General features: G+C 42.9%; 2 protein-coding genes across 6 annotated transcripts in view; both read right to left on the bottom strand.

Annotated features, from left to right (window-relative positions):
* PPARGC1A (PPARG coactivator 1 alpha) overlaps positions 1-12,862 on the bottom strand; it is a 900,607-nt gene that overhangs the window by 370,175 nt on the left and 517,570 nt on the right. The window lies entirely within an intron of this gene.
* Positions 1-12,862, bottom strand: part of LOC128326266 (uncharacterized) — a 239,229-nt gene that overhangs the window by 217,141 nt on the left and 9,226 nt on the right. The gene's annotated exons all lie outside the window — the stretch shown is intronic.

The raw sequence follows: 12,862 nt of genomic DNA, 5'->3' as shown, positions 1-12,862 counted from the left end.
TCCGCGCCTGTGCGATAAGGCTGGGGGTGGGGTTGTGCCCCCGTCACCTGAAGCAGGCACAGCTGCTGTCGGGCAAGTGGTAGCATCAGGGAGGACACGTGGGATGGAGCAGCAGCGGGCCTCACAGGCCCTGGGGAGAAAGCTCCTAAGCCACTTGGGGGGGTGTCGCCTGGCTCAAGCTGCAACAGCCGTTGACCAGGCAAGGCCCCAGCAAGGCCTCAGTAGCAGTGGGGAGCCTGGGATCCAGCTACTTCGGGGCCTTGGGGGCCAGAGTCTGCCCCTGTTTCATTTCATTGATCTGGACAGGCATTGTCCCTTTTCTAAGCAGAGTGTGCCTGCTTAACAAATGAACTGCCTGTTTTGCAGTCCGTTACTTGGGCTTTGCATTGATTCCAGTATGTTACGTGAAGGAAAATTTTATTTCATTACTGGGGCTTCGCATTGCGTATCTCATCATATGGGGCCCAATTATTCAGTAAGGGGGGGGGGCTTCACAAAATTAATACAGTAGGGGTCATTCAGGGAGCAGCACATTTAGGGGCGGGAGGCTGCTAGTACAGCTCCCTGCAGGTAAAGACAATTGGGGGGTCATTCAGGCTTTGCAGTCATTAATTGAGGGGGAACAGTTGGGTAGATAGATTGGTTAATGGTGTCTGGCTAGAGGGACATTTGGGGAAGACCAAGGAACAGCTCTTCAGGGTTTTTGTGGCCCAGAGGACTGGGAATGGCCCCCATTCTGGGGGTGGCTCAACTCACCAACTCAGAGTATTGGCAGCTTGGGTTGGGGTGGGTCAGGCCGCAAACCCCCCCCCCTCCCAGTGGGGGAAAGCCTTGTGGTAAGAGAAGGTCAGGACATGGCTCCTGACCCAATCAGTACCCGGTCCTTTGCCTTGGTGTGGGACGGCCCTCCCTAAGAGGTGGTCTCACACGGGAGGAGTACCAGCACTCTGGTTAGTTAGGTACCCCGTTGCGGGTCTTAATCTGATGTATTTATTAAAGTGGCCCTATTGTACTCCAACTAAGCGTGCCCTGTCTTCATTGGGATCTGGGGGTGCAATGCCCTATATTGATTACTGCTCACTACAAAATATTTACATAAAACTGAAGAGTGTTGGTAGGAGGGGACAGGCTATGAGCCCTGAAAGCTGCCTCAGAAATTATTAAAGAGCAGTGAAAAGGTGGATCTCTGTGGGTATGATCCAGGAGCTCCATTTGCCACATTTAATAGGAAATAAGGAAAGAGTGAGAGTCTCAGAAAAGGCAAAGCATCATGCCCATTTCCTCCACAATTTACCATGGACTGCAAACACACAGTCCAGTGGAAGCAAAAGAGGCCAAGATGATACATATAGACAGAAGTACACAGGTGGGTGTGTGGAGCATAAATAAGCAATTAAAATGAAATTGGACCAGACGACCTTAACTTTCAACCACATTCCAACAGAGAAGAACTTCTGCTTAAACAACTCTATGCCCAGCAGTTCTTGCTAGCACATGATTACAGTAAATGCTGCAAGCAAAGAGAGCAATTTTTCAAAGTAGAATGTAACTTAATAGGGCAGATAATAAAAGAGCAAAGACATAGGAATTGATCAACCTGAGTTTCAAAGCACTCCAAGTCCCACTTAGCAGTGGCTTCAGACATTTGGAAAAAGCATCACTATCCAAACATGCAGCCATTTGTGCATTTGGCTAGCAGCACTCTGTTGCAAAGGGGATGTTGCATAGAGAGGGATGCACAGTACACTATACACATGTTTATTGTACAAACTTTCTTCAATTCATAGGAACATAGGAAGCTGCCATATGCTGAGTCAAACCATTGGTCTATCTAGCTCAGTACTGTCTACACAGACTGGCAGAGGCTTCTCAAAGGTTGTAGGCAGGAATCTCTCTTAGCCCTATCTTGGAGAAGCCAGAGAGGGAACTTGAAAACTTCTGCTCTTCCCAGAGCAGTTCCATCCCCTGAGGGGAATATCTTATGGTGCTCACACATCAAGTCTCTCATTCATATTTATATATATATATATATATATATATATATATATATAAAAGATTTATATACCGCCCTTCCAAAATGGCTCAGGACAGTTCACAACATGATAAAAACAAATTAACAATTAAAATCAAACTATTAAAACACAATAAAACCAATAAAACAGCTAAAAGCCCTAAAAATCAGGGCAACAGTTTAAAACAGTTAATCATTTAAAACTCTGGAAGGCCAGGCCAAATAGGTAGGTTTTAAGGGCTCTCTTGAAGGACAGCAATGATCTCAACTTACGAATTTCTGCCAGGAGTGCGTTCCATAGCCCAGGAGCAGCTACAGAGAAGGCCCACCTCTGCGTCACCACCAGACAAACCAGTGGCAACTGGAGACGGACCTCCTCAGATGACCTTAACGTGCGGTGGGGATCATGTAGAAGAAGGCGCTCTCTTAGATAACTTGGACCTAAGCCGTTCAGGGCTTTAAAGGTAATAACCAGCACTTTGTATTTTGCCTGGAATCGGCAGCCAGTGTAGCTGTTTCAAAACAGGCATGATATGGTCTCTCCGGGTTGCCCCAGAGACCAATCTGGCAGCCACATACTGAACTAACTGAAGTTTCCGGAGTATGTACAAAGGCAGCTCCACGTAGAGCACATTGCAGTAGTCAAGCCGGGAGGTTACCAGCTGATGCACCACTGTTTTGTTATGCAAGCAGAGCAGATCCTGCTTAGCTAAGAGGATAAGTCATGCTTGCTACCACAAGACCAGCTCTCCTCTATGTCACCAAACCCTGCCATCAACAAATGCACAAGTGACTGGTAGTCAGTGCTTCCTTGTGATGGCCAAATTCACTCTTAAGTAGAACTTGGTTTGGAGTACTTTGACAATCAGTTTAATAACCTTTTTTTAAAATTTTCCTCCTCATCTTGACTGTCATAAGTGTCACACAAACAGCCTTGGGCGTTCCCAGCACAGACAAGTGGCAACTATCATCACAGCTGAACACAATGCCGGTAGAATTCGTGGAATGAATAGATCAAGCTGGAGACAGAAGACACTGAGGACTGGAATGGTTGTGTGCAAATGTTCATCTGTGGTACCAAAGCCCAAGTGCAAGACATTTCAATAAATAAAACACTCTGGTTTGATTTCTCTACTACTTAAACTAAAAATCCACCATAAAGATCAATATCATAAATAAAAACTGCAGAAACACCTCCGCAACTGGTAATAAATTGAGAATAATTGACCTTGTACTTTCAAAAAAATGAATCTTTAGATCACAAATGCTACAACTGGTTATGAACAAACTTGAAAGCACAGAGCAAGAACTGTGTATTTCACAAGGTGTTAAATTACCGAAGTTCTCAGAAGCAAAAGCACTTGCTTCTCTCTCTGTGCCTCCAAGGTCTTTGCTTCAAAACAAAATGCAAAGGGGGAAAACCCAAAGTACTTCAAAAGAAAACAAGTTCATCTTATTATGCTCTCTGCCACCATACAATTTCTACATCTCTTATAATCAAAGGTATCAACATCTAAACTGTAGACATTTCTGGCACACTCTGAAGCATTAAGTTATTTGAACTTGGTAAGGAAAACGTTGATGCCACAAATGTTCTTTGGGTTTCATTAAACAGATATAGTTGCTTATTAATGGAAACTGAAAAGGCAAATGCAGTCAATACCAGACACACAAATGATAAAGATGTTCATATGACTGCTGGCAGGGTTGGAGAAGCTACCAGCCTCAGTAGGAGAGCTAGGCACACTCTGGATTTGTAGGCATGTGCTTGCAAACATTAAACTAGGAGGCAAGAGGAAGGATTGTGTGCAAGGCAGCAGCTGAGTAGGACAAAAGTGCTCTACCCAGATTCCATCCCCAGCTTTTTACTGAGGTAAGAGGGAAAGCTGTCCTCCCTGGCTGGTCTTGTGGTAGCAAGCATGACTTGTCCCCATAGCTAAGCAGGATCTGCCCCCTGGTTGCATCTGAATGGGAGACTTGATGTGTGAGCACTGCAAGATATTCCCCTCAGGGGATGGAGGCATTCTGGGAAGAGTAGAAGGCTCCAAGTTCCCTCCCTGGCTTCTCCAAGATAAGACTGAGAGAGATTCCTGCCTGCAACCTTGGAGAAGCCACTGCCAGTCTGTGAAGACAATACTGAGCTAGATAGACCAATGGTCTGACTCAGTATATGGCAGTTTCCTATGTTCCTATCATTCTCCCTGCCTTCCACCTTACTGTTTGCAAGCACACAATTGGAAATTGGGACCTACCCTGTCGGTGGCCATGTGAACAAGCCTTCATAAGGCTTGGGGTGGTGGAAGAAACAAAGAGAGCTTCAACCTTCTCTCTGAGGAAGAGGATACCCATCAGTTGAATATTTTTTTGATGGAGGGTGCCTGATTCTTTAATTGGTTGCAATGGGAAACAAGACAAGAAGAGAACTTTTGGGAGACAGCAGGGCTGTCCTTAGGGTGAGGTGACCGGGATGATCGCCTCGAGGCCCACGCTGGCACAGGCCCCACTCTGGGCACACTGCCGCCTGCTCTGCTCTCTCTCCCAGTCCCAGCAATGTATCTTCCCCAGCCGAGAGCCAACTTCTTTTTAGCAAGGCTCAGGCCCGCCTCCTATTGAAAGGCTCCCGGCAGGAAAGCTCCTACAGCTCCGTTGCTCTCCACTGCCGCCTCTCAGCTGTTCGGCCAGGTGGGCAGGGCTTCTAGAGAGGCCTCTAGCTGCCAACCTCCCTGAAGCTCTCCTGTGCCGGCTGGCAGACAGGCTGCCTGCTGCAGGCAGCAGGGAAGGAAGAGAGGAGGCAGAGTGGCCAGCGCTGACTGCCCACACCCACCACCGTGCTATGCAGACCCCCGGCCCTGCCCTGCCTGTGCCTGCTGACAGTCCTCAGACCCAGTAACGGAGGTATAAGATGATTTGCTTTTTGTGGTTATTCCCTCCTCCTGCCTTGAGTATTTAGGGAACAGTTTGCCATGGGGCTTTGATATCGGGCACAGACATAGGGCAGATTGGGAAGGCTCTGAATATTTAATTTGCCCAATCCATTTCAATTTGTTGACCCTTAATATATATTTTTTTAAATAAATTTTTTTAAAAAGTCCTATGTGGCTTGTTTCATGGCAGAAAATTACAAAAACTTCTGGAACAAACAAACAATATGTAATATATTTATAAATGCACTATGCTCAAGTTGCTTTGCAATCCAGAAGGTCTGAGTGAGAACTATGAAGCATGTTTTGTGCTTTTATTTTTACTTTGTTTCCCCTTTTATAAATGCACTATATGTCCAAGCTGGTTGGATATGTTCCAAATCCTCACTCACACTATTTACACAGCATGTCATCAGACAGTATGATATGAATTGTTAAGGAGGGTATTGGCACAGGTGGATTCGCCCCAGGCCCACACCCCTCTAGGGACAGCCCTGGGAGACAGAGTAAAAGAGAAATTATGCTTCTGAATCTGAACTGAGCATTTATTTCTATCGTCCAGCTTTATAAGAATGAGGGTAGCACCCCAAATTGCAGAAAGGGATATTAAGCCAATGAACTGCAATGAGGTATGTGGGGGGAGATATTATAGAATATATTATATAGTTCCATTGATGGGGAAAAGATTTTTTTTAATTGATGGGGAACAGATTTTCAGTTTTTATATTCCTTTTAATTTGAAACTCTTTAAAAAATTGTAATTTTAAATGTGATTTTAGCTTGGTCTTTTAATTTGTTTAACTTTATTAATCTTTTATTTTACATTGTATCTATTTTATATTGTGAGCCGCCCCAAGCAGCAGTGTACTGGAGTGGGGGTATAAATGTTTTAAACAAACAAATGGCAGCTCTATCAAGATTATTTTAGGCCAACAAGAAATAAAACAAACAGCGGCTGACATGCTCCGCTGCCTTAGGAGGAGGAAGCAAGAGGTCCAAACTCGCAAGCAGTGGGTAAACTAGCTGCTCTGCAGACTTGTCTTATGAGGCAGCAGGTGAGGAGGGCTATGAGGATGTGATTTTCACATCTCTTTGCAAATGCCCTGTTCACTTGTAGAAATATGTTCCTGAGGGCTGGCACATCAGATAATTGATTAGAAAAGACTAATCAAGCCTTAAAGAGCTGATCAAAGCTATGTATTAGGTCAGTCACAGACTAGGAAGTTATGTTGGGAAAGTTTCACTGAAATGAAGAGGAGCAGCACAAAGACAGACAGGTGTCTTCTGCACAGTTCTCATTCATTTCAATACGGTTTGGTCTTAAGACCTTCCTAGTGTATTCTACCCAAAGTTCACAAGCCAGGAGCTTATCCCACCTTCAGTTCTCAGACACTGGAGATATCTCTCCTCCTTTCTGTTCTATTTGGCAACACTGCCCCATCTCACCTGCATGCAATAGCGGTTTAATGGCACGGTAGTCAGATGGCAGTCGGAGAGATGGATTCATGACCATTCCAGGTTTCTCTAGCAATAGAGATTTATACCTGAACCAGGAAGCCTAGGAGTTCAGATCTCAAGCTCAACCATGAGGTCACTGGCTGGCCTTGGCTGGATCAGTATTTCTTAGTATCTCAACTGTATTATGATTCACAGGGATGTTGAGGGGGGCAAGCACAATAAAGACTATGAAGCACTTATTGTAAGATCTATCTATAACATTGCTAATAACGAATATGGGGACTCAAATAATTAGCTCTATTCTACATTGAATTTAAAAGAGTTGCATTATATACAAAGTCAGTCTACCTGTAACAAGTAGTGATTGGTGCTGCTGGGACCAGGGGGTGGGGGTGGGGGTGGAGAGGGCAGGGCTAGCAGGTGTAGAACAGGCTGCAGCTGCATCTCTCTTTAGCTCACCCTGTGCTGCCCTGGTTGTGACTCTCATGCGTGTGCATGTGCGGGTCATGTTTACAGAATCACTTGTGTGAAGGGGAATGTTCCATAACCATGATGGCTGATGCTCCCATGAGTAGCAGTTGGGATTGCTTGAAGTTGCCGCTCACAGAAGCACTGGCCATCACGGTTACAGTGCTTCCCTATTCACCCAAATGGCACCATAACCATGAGTGCCTGGCAGGAGAGGTGAGTCATCATGGCAGAGTGGGACTTGCTCACCGCTTTTGCAGCTGTAACCATGAGTGCCACTGCACTCATTAATGTCTGAATGAGCCTTCTCTCTTCTCATCCCACCCCCCTTTAATTTGAGCCCCATGGGTTGATCATTCACCATGTTGAGCCACTGGTCATTCACTGGGAAACCCAATTCAGAAAATGACCAGTCCATGCAGCTCAAGTTAAAGCTGGGGTGGACGTGAAGAGAGAGAGATGCAGCCGCAGCCCATTCTGTGCCTGCCCCATCCTCCTGATTTTAGATCAAAAGGGGTGTTTAGATGGAGGGAACTGAACTCTCTCCACTAATTATCTCCACATGCCCCTGTGTTTTTCTGTAGCCAAGTTTGCTTCCACTCTTAGGGCTTGGCTGAAAAGCACCTGCGGGTTCACAAGTAAGGGCAGGGTAATGCAGCCTATATGATGTGACCAGCGCCAGGCTGACCTAGGCAGGGTTCCATCCTTCCTGTCCTCAGAAAGGCTCAGATACTCTGCTTCCCCTGCCACGTACCTGTCACAGCTAGAAATCCCCAGCCACAGAAGGGCTGTTACCCTTGCCTGTTGTGATGCCCTTCCCTCCGCTGTATTGGAAGGCAAATGCAAAAAGATCCCAACTGCAGAGAGACTTTGTCTCTGTGACACTGGGGAGGTAGAAACTACAGAACATGTACTCCTCTTTTGCCCCTTTTACAGAGACATCCGGGCCAAGCTTATATTTCCGCTACTTTGCAAGTATCCTGGCCGCCCAAACCATGTCTACACCCGGTTGCTGCTTTCGGATGAAGACCCAGCCTTCACACTTAACACAAAGTTCTGCGTGGCAGAGTGTAGGATCTGCCGGGTCGTGGCTACCAGGCCATTCCCTTGCATCAGCCCAGCATAGTTTTGAACTACTCACATTTTTAGTGTTCCTATTTAGATGCCTTATTTGATATACTCCACTTTAGCCACTGCTTTTTGCATTTTATATATTTCACATTTTCTATATTCATAATTTTCTAAATACAGCTGTTTAATAATCTCATAGCTACCCTCTTTTCTAAGGCTAGCAACTTTATACTATTATAATATAGCTTTATACTATTAGAGTAGTAATTTTAAAGTAACATAGTTTTATGGTTCCATAATTTGTTTTTATTATTTTGAAGCATGCTGTACTGTTCTATCTTATGCTGGCCTTGGACTGTAATAAAGATGATTGCAGGGGCGTAACTATAGGGGAAGGGGAAACAGTTATTTGGGGGCCAACTTTCTTGGGGACCCCCCCCCCAGACGCTGACTGACATGACTGACTCCCCAAGCCGCGCACCTGCTCACAGGCTTCCTTCAGTTGTATTCTTCCTCCGAAACTGATGTGAGCGTTAAGACCTGGAGCTACCAGAACAGCATGTCTTTCTCTAGTACCATTAAATGACTTGCATCATCCACAATTTACAAAGCTTTTAAAAAAACAATTTAGGATGATATTCTATTGTGGCACATTGGGGGTGGGGGGGAGAGAAACTATGCTTTTTGTTACCACTATTCAGCTTCATTTAAGATTTCTTTACTTCATGAACTGAGCTTCAGTGAGGGGTGGGCCTTTTTAAAATCTTTTCTCTGGGCCCACTCCAACCTTGCTACGCCCCTGGATGATTGGTTGATTGATATATGATGTGACCCTTTTGTTCTAGGCCCCATCACAGCAACTCTGCTTTGGATATAATTGGAGCAGGTTTAGACAAATGGGTTTGCCACCATCATGCACAGTTTAGGCCTCAGAGAAGTGGGTTATTAAGTTTTGGAATTTACAACATTAGAGGTAAACTCCTAGCACATATTTTTGAGTGCTCATTCAGAACCAGGGCCTGCCTATCTATTGCCTCAACTTATTGAGCACTTGAGAAGAGTACATGGAGTCTCATAGAGTGTTGATGAAGTGCCACAGGCATGATTGCCTGTACAAACGCATCTAAAACGTCAGGGCCAGACATGCTTATAAAGGTCCAATAGTTTTGTTATTGCAAAGGTATCATGAATGGTAATTTTCCTGAGTGCATTCTTCAACAAACAACAATCTGAATTTGTTATTACATCATTAATTTGTCTTTGAGGAAATATACCTTCAGTAAGGTAAAATATGTTCTGTGAATCTCTATATTGCATATATAAATTGCTGGCTGTGAGATCACCCATTTAACCATCAGGATAATCATTGTTCCTGAAGTATTTGGCCAACAGAAATAAATAAAAGGGGCCTGATCCAGCCAGAATGAAGCACTCTTAAATCCTATTAATTTCAGTGAGAGAGTTAAGCATGCACTCAATCCACTCCCACTGAATTTAGTACAACTTGAACATGCTAGCTATGACTAGATCATGTGCTAAGTTACTCTATTCATTGCTTTAAAATGAAAATGGCCTTAGTTTTCCTGAAAGGAAGGAGAAAAAATGCATATTTAACAAAAACGTCAGTAGCTTATTAATTTTAAAACAGAAAATCTTATAAGCTTTAGACAAGATTATACAGACTAGAGAGCAGGAATTAAAATGTGAATTTATGCATTACTTCATCCAAATGGTTTCTATAACTTCTATATCAAAACAATATTGTTTTACAACTGGATAATTTCAAATCTGTAAACATAGATAGTTGTTATAACACAACTGGTATTATATCTGTAATAATACCTGTAATTATTTACAGGTAATACCTGTAATACTTCTGGAACCTCCATTGCACAAATATTAGCCAGAGCTGTGGGAGCTTCATTTTTTTAACCTATAAGAGCTGGAATCCTACAGTCAGGCTGCTTAAATCCCACTGAAGTCCATGGGATTTGAACGGTCTAAACCTGTGCAGGATCTCAGCCAAGCTCTTTTCTTTTCTGATCACAATACTTTTCAGTTAGAGTCAGCAGCACTGACATTTCACCAGAGAATACATCTGAGGCAAATACTGAGATTCTTCCTTGTATGAAACATACTATATGAGGAATTTCAGGAGAAAAAACCAAAAAATTGATAACACTAGTGACATTTATCAAGTAGGGGAGAGATTCTGTAGATTTTATGTTGGATTGATGCCTGACCTGCTACACTACAGGTACTTTTGGGAACTACACAGACACCAAGGAAAAACTCAGAGTAGGGGTGACCTGGAAGCAGATAAATGAATGAACCTGAGAAGCAAATTGTAAGTTTTTGATATTTCAGTATGTCAGCAGAAGGAATTGCTGTACTGACAAGCCTCTATGATTGGGATATTTTTCCTCTCTTGGGACATTTGACCTATATTTCATCCTATTTATGCAAGTGATTCTCACATTGTGCATCATATGGCCTGGTGTATCCGGGGACTTTTAACAGAAATTGACCTTATATATTTAAAGTAATTTTTTGGTTCCAGAATCCGTATATGTTTATATAATCTTTATATACTTTGTCCTAATAATTGCTTTCCTAATATAGCACCAGCCTAGAGTTAACTGAAGTCAGTTTCATTTCAGTTTTGGGCCTGTAAGGTTGAATGGAGATCCAGTAAACAAGTAATGAAACAGTCTGATAGTACTCAACAAGATTGCCATTCTACATGTAAGTAAAATCACAGGAATCCCCCCCACCACTATTGTGCATATTTTTGGAATAGGTATATTTCATATCACGAAAAATTCCATGGCCAAGACTTAGTAGTATGAAAGTTGTCCACAACTTGTCAGTTATAGCTCCAACATCCCACCCTGCCTTAAGAAAGCTCACCTGAAGCATCAAACTCCCCTGCTTTCATTGACTCCAGACTCCCAGCAGCCCCTGTAAAAGGAAGGAGGAAGAGGCTGCTGGCAAGCCGCACCTTCAACAGAAATATCTTGTTATTCCATGTTGCTCCCTGTACCCACTGTGATCCTGAGTGTTCTGCCGATGATGCTGATGAAGAAATACTTTATAAATCTACAACAATTTTGTATATTGGGCCAGATGGGTGTGTGTGTGTGTGTGTGTGTGTGTAGGCTGATGTGGTGGTTTGCCCAAGGTCACCTAGTAAGTTTGTGAAAGAGATAGCTCACGCTTTATCGGCTACACAACCCTAAATCTGATAACAACATCCATACCGCAAACTCAGCAAACTTTCCCAAAAAGGGCATTGTCACCAGGTGCTCACATTTATCAAGCAGCCATAGAACTGGTTAATGGAGATCCATCAAAGCCCTAATCTCAATACATATGAGCTGCGCTCATATTCTTCTATTTGTGTATTATTTCTATTACATTCTATTTCTTTTCTTTTTAAAGGACCAATTTATGTATTCCCCAAACCGTGTGGTTTCTGCTTTCTTATGCATCACCATGCTACTCCAGTAATATATCAATCCATTGCTCACATGGGATACCAAGATTACATTAGAGATACCACAATAGGGTGCAGAAGTGGTTTGGTTGCATCCTAGGAGATCCATCTGCCACATGTTGAGTAGTGTGTTTAGGTGTTATCAGAGTATCATGTGATAAAGTCACAGGGGAGTGGCAACTATGCTGCTGTAGTACCATATAAATCAGTTCTAAATTTAGTGTATTCTGTACTCCCTCAGTAATTATCAGAACATTATGTGTCCTTAACCTCCAGGACACAGCAGGCTTGCAAAACCTAAGAGATAATCTGCATATAAAAATGCATATAAAAATGATGTAAAATAAAAATTCAAATTATTAAACTTTAGATTCAACTATCCCAGTTATTAAAACCCACCAAAATAGTTCCCATATACCAGTATCTAAACAGAACTTCTCTTCACTGAATCCCTAACCACCCAAAGTATTGGATGTCCCCGGGATAACCAAGGTCATACTGCAGTCATACAGATCATAGTTACGGTTTTCTTTCTCAGTGTGCAGTAAGGGTGAATCTGGAGTGTGTGTATGTGTGTTGCCTCCTCATGGGGAAGAAAGTCTTTTGTGGTGTGTAATAATCTTTACTATCCATATCCTTTTGAGCAATTTCACATGATAGGAAGAGATCACATTAATGCTTTATCAGAATTTGCTAACAACGGCATCCCCCAAAGCACAGCTTGCAAGGAGTGTCAAAAGAAGGAAGAAACTACCGTGTGACATATCTCTTGAATATTGTTGATCGTCTAATTAAAATGCAGCAGAGCAGAAAAAAGTGCAGAGATGCTGTGTAGGATGTAATGTAAAGAGCAATCAAAGGCACTCAGTGGTGCTTAGCAGAGGATTTCATTTATCGGCTTAGGAAATGGAAATATCTAATTCTGCAAATTTGAAACAGGTATTGCAGAGTGTAAACACTATTGCCTTGCTCACCTTAATGAAAACTGCCTTTGCTTTCAGGTGGAAATGCATGCATAGCTCCTATTAGCCCAGCATAATAAGGCAGGCATGTATCATGCATTAAATGAAGGGGTCACATCATTAAATGAGGTTAAAACAAACAACAACAAAAACCTTGTTACAAATTACTATGACACTACGGAAGCAATAGGGAGGCAGGTGGTGTATTCCATTTTTATAATGCAATAAACTTGCATTTGCACAGGGGAGGGGGAAGCCCCACATATTTCTTTTGATAGTGCAGTACACACCTGCAGCTTGTTAATGTAAGTACCATTATTAAGGAAAGTATAAATTTAGAAATGTCTACAGATTTGCAAAACCTTGCTTTTTCTCCCCTGCAATTTGAACTAAACAGATTTGGAATCGCCTAGCCATTCTTTCCAAGACAATGAAAACATAATGATCACTGATTCTCTGTGAATCTGCTTTCTGA

The sequence above is a fragment of the Hemicordylus capensis genome, chromosome 5 (assembly GCF_027244095.1).
Source record: "Hemicordylus capensis ecotype Gifberg chromosome 5, rHemCap1.1.pri, whole genome shotgun sequence".
Lineage (NCBI taxonomy): Eukaryota > Metazoa > Chordata > Lepidosauria > Squamata > Cordylidae > Hemicordylus > Hemicordylus capensis.
This window is presented reverse-complemented; position numbering and strand designations above follow the sequence as displayed.